Raw genomic sequence first — 6,000 nt, 5'->3', positions numbered from 1 at the left:
TAGACAACTGAATAATTTCAAAATAATTAAACTGAGCAGAAGAGGCCCTACAAAGAAAGTACATACTGTATGATACCGTTTGTTTGAAATTCTGGAAAATGCAAACTATTGTACAGTAATAGCAAGAAGATTGTGGTTGCTTGGAGAGGCAGTGAGTGTGGGAGAGTGATGCACAGAGGGATTACACAGGGGCCTGGGAAAACTTTTGGAGGTGACGGGTATGTTCATTACCTTGATGGTTGTGATAGTTTCATGCATGCATACATATGTCAAAACTGTTCACTCTAAACATGCATAGTTTATCCTATGTCAAATATACCTCAATAAAGCTATTTAAAAATGTATGTAGTGGGCACACTACGTATGCCAGATCGTGTTCTCAGGGTGTGAAATGCATTCTCCTCTTTAATTCTCACAACAAACCTATCAGGTCAGTCCTATGATTGTTCCCTTTTACAGATGAGAACAATGAAGCTCAGAGTTGTTCGCGTCCAAGGGTACTCAGTAAGTGGCGGCGGCCTGCCCATACTCTTTCACTCTTAACTGTGAACTTGCGGTGAAAAGAAATATGTGTGAGAAGCACAATAAAGTGCTAAGAATTCTCACATTCATTGTCTAGATCCTCGTAAGAGTGTAGAGTAAGCAGTTCAAATGATCGTGCCTACTTTACAGATGGACAAACTGAGATTCAAAAGGATTAAGGTGACCGTTACAGTTTCAGGCCTGGGGGAAGGGATTTCTCCCTCCTCCTCACACCGGAGCCGCGTCCACTGAATCACAAGGCTCCAGCTGCTGCTCATAGACTTCTGCGTTTTTTTCTCAGGCAGCCAAAGCTCGGGTAAATTGAGTTCCTGGTGTTTTTAGATGTCAGAGATTCTAACAACTGAGCACTGCACTGTTACGAGGCATTTCCTTCTGCGACTGTCGTTCAGGAGAAAGGTGAGACTTGGCATTTCCAAGGGTCACGGGGCCCTCGAGTCCACAAAGCACCTTTCGGGTTTCAACGCCCGCGTGCTGGCTGACAGCCCGCCAGCGTTCAGCGGCCGCGTCCCGGCGCTCGGCCCGGGTGCCCCTCCCGCGCGGCTCGGCGGGGGCGTCGGGGAGGCGGGCCCGGGGACGCTCGCGAGGCGCTCCGGCGCGGCGCCCCCTGCCGGCGCCCTGCTCCCTCGCCCCGGATCCGGTCCGGGCGGCGCGGGGACGCCGGCCTGACAGCCAGCGAGCGGGCGGGCGCGCCCTGCAGAGGTAGGTGGGCTGCTGGGCGCAGGCAGGCAGGCAGGCGGGAGGGGGCGGCGTGCGCGAGCGGGGGCAGGGGGCGCGCTCCGGGGGTCGGCGCGGGGACACGGTGGGCGGGGGGCCCGGGGGCGGGGGCGCGCGCGGCGGCGCGCGGCGGCGCGCGGCGGGCGCGAGTCATCAATTATGCAAGGACTTCGGCGGCGCGGGGGGCGGGCGCGGGGAGCGCTCCAAGATGGCGCCGACCGCAGTCCCGCCCGCAGCATCCTCCGCACCTCCGCAGTCCGGCCGCGCCTCCCGGGCCCCGCGTTAGGGCCGCCGCTGCCTCCCTTGCCGCCGCTGCCGTAAGTAGCCCCATAGCCCCCGCCCCGGCGCCGCTCCTCGCCCGCCGGCTTCCCCTTCTCGCCTCGGGACCCTGGAGCGGGGCTCGCCCACCTCCAGCCAGGGGCTTTGCCGCAGAGTGCGCGGCGGGGCTCCAGGGGCAGTGGAGAGGGGTTTGTGCCCTCCCTGTTTTGGACAGGTGTTTGGAAGTCTTGCTTCCTTCTACCGTGTTTACTGGGGATCCCTGAGGAGAACTGAGGACCACCGGCCCCCACCCCCATACACCCTCTCTCTCCTCCGCTCTTGGCTGCACTGGGGGACACTGGCGTGCCCTCGGCGCCCCTTCCGTAGGGCAGCACCCTCTCCTCCCCATCTCTCAGAGCCGGGGCAGAGTCGGGGCCCCTCGCCCGGTTGCACTGGAAGGGCAGCGCCGTCCGGATCTTCTAGGCAGCTCCTTAGCTCTACCCCCTCCCCCATGTCTTACTGCATCCTTCTCCCCCATCCGGCTTCAGATTGTTACCAACTGCAGAAGCCTGGGGCTCGTGGGTTCTTAGGGCAGCCAGGACTCCCCTGTCCTTTACTCGGATGCATCCGTCCCCCTCCCGACAGGGTACTCGGGGGTTGTTGGGGGCCCCCGGGACCTTCCTTGGCAGGCTAGGATTCCTGCATTAGGGAGTACATCACTTTCAGAACATCCCCTTCCCCCGCCCCCACCCCTACGCCACCCGATGCAGAGCTTGCTCCTCTCCTCCTCTCTGCTTCCCTCCCCCACCTTACCACCGGCAGCAGCACCCTGGGCTTCTGCTAGCTTTGGGCTTGCAGGACTGCCCAGCTCCACAGGCTTGGACCCCTCCTCTCTAGTTCTCACTTGGTACTTGGGGGACCGCAAAGCCTCTGCATTTTTCCTGAGAGCTCAGCTCCATCCCCTCCTTGCCGGCAGCAACCACCGGTGGAGACTTGGCAGCTAACTTTCGGGGGGGCTTAGCCACGGCTTTCAGACCCCTTCAAGGGCCCCAGTTTCGAGGTGGGATGAAGTGGGAATAATTTTACAGCCTGATAAATATGATTCTACAATCCATGCCTTCCTTCCAACTACCCCACCCTGTGCCCTCTTCCTCACTTACACTGCAGTTTTTGAAACATGGGGGAATACATTTTATATCCGGAGATTCCAAGATGCCAAGGTTCAGCGTCGGTATTCATAATAAAAGGATGGCATCTGTTTTGGGGGAGGGGAAGGGGTAGAAGAAACTTTGCATTGCATCTGGCTAATTCAGGGGGAGGGAGAAATAATTAGCATGGAGCAAGCTCTACCAAACAGGGAAAATTGCTTTTAATGCACGCACAATGGGCACCGGAGAAGCCGGGATGGAAGCAGGAAGTGTGGGTGACGGCTCTGGGGGCAAAGGGGGAGAGTGCTTTTTATAACCGTTTTCTCGAGTTTGAACCTGGAGAGCCTTTAGAAAGGTAGTGGTGTGCTAGGGCTGTGGGATGTTTTAGCTTTCCAAGGGAGATTTCGGGTGTGGTAGGTAGGTTTTTACTGTTTCACAATCTTTCTGTACTTCTCTTTTCTCCACGTGTATTAGAAGATAATGGTGGTTAGGGGACTTCTTTTTCTTTCCTCAAAAAAAAAAATTGGTTTTTTTTTTTTGATGTGTAATGCAAATGGCTGGATAACATTACCACCTGGTACCACCATCCTGGTAGAAATCTCAGGGGAATCAGACTTAAAATGCTGAAAGCTTTGTAACACGTTACCTGTAACCTGGTTCTTGAAATACTGCAGCATTTTTTCTTTGGAGCTCATGATCCACAAGGCTTCAGTTCTCCCTGAAAGAGAATTGGATTGCTTGGAAGCGGGTAGTAGTGATGGCTTGGTACTCAGCAAACATTGTCTGTCCTAGAAATTGAGGCTCTCCCTGGAGAGGGCTCCAAGCGTGTTCTGTGTTCTATGGACATCTGATTCAGGGTATGTGTAAATATGTTGTTTCTTAGTAGGGCTGCTGGTGGGTACTACAACACAGTTCTTGACAGTGCTGGTCAGTTACTGGTTTCTTGGGTTCAGTTGGAGAGGCTTCCGTTTTCATTTGGGGTTTTGTCAACTTTTATCAAAATATTTGAAGGATTTTATTTTAAATTAATAAAAGATTATGAAATGGAATATAGCATACTTACAAACAAACAATCATACAGTTGATTTTGCTTTCTTTGTAGGAGCTTTAACAAATTTTTCGCAGGGCCCAACTTGCCCAGCTTTGGTTGCCGGTGTTGAGGTTTGCGCCAGGGTTTCTGGCCGTGGTGCTGAAAGGACAGTTCCCTGACAGTCCTGCCGTAGAGTGCACTCGTGCTGGACGTGCTTTGGGTTTTTCCTGCTTTTATTATCAGCAGGCTTTCCTGTAGATGTGTGTGTGTGTGCGTGCGCATGTGCATGCGCAGCTGGGTTTATACTTGAAGTTGCAGGCCTAGTTACCATATTTTATTACTCCCACATAACTCTTCATTTTGGCTGTCCCTCATGGAGACAGTGTTTTTACAGGCTGCAGCAGATCCATATGTAAGTCATACAGTGACATTTTGCTGACTGCATTATTTCAGCACATTTTGATAATTTCAAGTAGCAAGAAACTATTAATGTTCTGGGAATTTGGCCTCCTCAAGAAGTAATCAGATAGCTTGCTAAATTAAGCTGGATCAGAAGGGCATCTTCTTTGGGTTGATTTGAACAGTGAGCTGGGAAAAGGACTCAACACAGCAGAGGCCAGTATGTGATTCATTGTTTCACTAAAGTAATTTGTCAAAAAAGTATTTTAAAATCCTAAAATAGTGAAGGGAGCCATAAAATTCAGCTTGTATGAATCTCTCACCTAGCACAGGGATAAAGCAGCTCGTTCCTTTTGGGTTCCACTGTGATTGAAGTACTTTTGTGTCATTGAAAAGGTAACATACATAAAGTTGAAAGACATATAAATTGGGGCTGTGTCAGGGGCAAATGTCATTCTTGTGCTTCTTACCAAGAAAAGATTGACATTCAGTGTTCTATAGAGATTGCACAAGAAACGTGCACCTGCTTGAAAAGAATACGAAGATAGAGACATATCCACCTAAAGCAAGAAAAGCATTCTTGAATGGAAAGAAAAGTAATTATCTTTAATGTGCTGATATTATGTAACAAGTTGTTCCGGAGGCACATGCATGAATTAATGAATACTTAATTCCTACAGATTATATCTGAGAAGGAAAATAAAACCACGCTGTAACGCAGACGTAGAGAATGGACTTGAGGACACGGGGAGGGGAGGGGTAAGCTGGGACGAAGTGAGAGAGTAGCATGGACCTATATACACTACCAAATGTAAAATAGATAGCTAGTGGGAAGCAGCCGCACAGCACAAGGAGATCAGCTCGGTGCTTTGTGACCACCTAGAGGGGTGGGATAGGGAGGATGGGAGGCAGACGCAAGAGGGAGGAGATATGGGGATATATGTATATGTATAGCTGATTCACTTTGTTATACAGCAGAAACGAACACACCATTGTAAAGTAATCATACTCCAATAAAGATGTTAAAAAACAAACAAAAAAACCCCACACTGTATAGAAAGTGTTAAAAAATACAGTTTATTCAGAGTCAGATCAGTCTCCATAATTATAAAAATAAGGTAGGGCTTCCCTGGTGGCGCAGTGGTTGAGAGTCCGGACGCGGGTTCGTGCCCCGGTCTGGGAGGATCCCACGTGCTGCGGAGCGGCTGGGCCCGTGAGCCATGGCCGCTGAGCCTGCGCGTCCGGAGCCTGTGCTCCGCAACGGGAGAGGCCACAGCAGTGAGAGGCCCGCGTACTGCAAAAAAAAAAAAAAAAAAAAAAAAAAAAGTATACTTATTGCAGAAATATTTTAATATATAAAAGACAGGAAAAAAGTCATCCTTAGCAAAACAGTTGTCTGTGTTTATGGTTATTTCAGTCTTTTTTTTTTTTTCTGTAGAGAGGGCAAGAAGCACTTGCAAAAGTTATTCAGAAGAACAAAAAATAAGTATTTTAAAACCAAGCCTTTTAAACTCTTAAGTTCACAGTCCACTAGTTAGTCATTGAGAGGCTTAACAGCTAGATCATTATATCTCAGTTTACCTTTATTTTCTGAATCATGTAAAAAAAATTTCCACGAAATTTCTTTCATGTGAATTCTAATTCATTCTTAGAATTGGACTCCTGTAAAGTCTTTTGATTTAAATATAGCAAGTTGACTAGAAGAATAAAGAAAACTTTACAGATATTCTCCCTCTGCACCTACTGTGTGTGAAGCATTGCACTAAGCACTAACACTCTTTAAATGGCAGGACTCAGCTTAGAAAATTATACCCTGCTCAAAACCTATGGCTATTAAAGTGTTAAAAGAAGGAAACGGAGCTTTCACCCTTCACATATATTAATTGCTGAAATGCTGACTGGAAGTGA

At 49.4% G+C, this 6,000-nt stretch overlaps 1 protein-coding gene across 8 annotated transcripts in view; it reads left to right on the top strand.

Annotated features, from left to right (window-relative positions):
* Positions 1-811: 811 nt before the first annotated feature.
* Positions 812-6,000, top strand: part of SCN8A (sodium voltage-gated channel alpha subunit 8) — a 177,849-nt gene continuing 172,660 nt past the window's right edge. For 6 of the 8 annotated variants that reach the window (XM_070046498.1, XM_070046500.1, XM_060306864.1 and 3 more), the window contains exon 1: positions 1,435-1,574. The gene's annotated coding sequence lies outside the window, so the exon portion shown is untranslated. Of the gene's footprint in view, positions 940-1,161; positions 1,243-1,434; positions 1,575-6,000 lie in introns of those variants that run through there. The other 2 variants (XM_060306862.1, XM_060306865.1) reach the window with 2 other exon arrangements.

The sequence above is a fragment of the Globicephala melas genome, chromosome 10 (genome assembly GCF_963455315.2).
Source record: "Globicephala melas chromosome 10, mGloMel1.2, whole genome shotgun sequence".
NCBI lineage: Eukaryota > Metazoa > Chordata > Mammalia > Artiodactyla > Delphinidae > Globicephala > Globicephala melas.
This window is presented reverse-complemented; position numbering and strand designations above follow the sequence as displayed.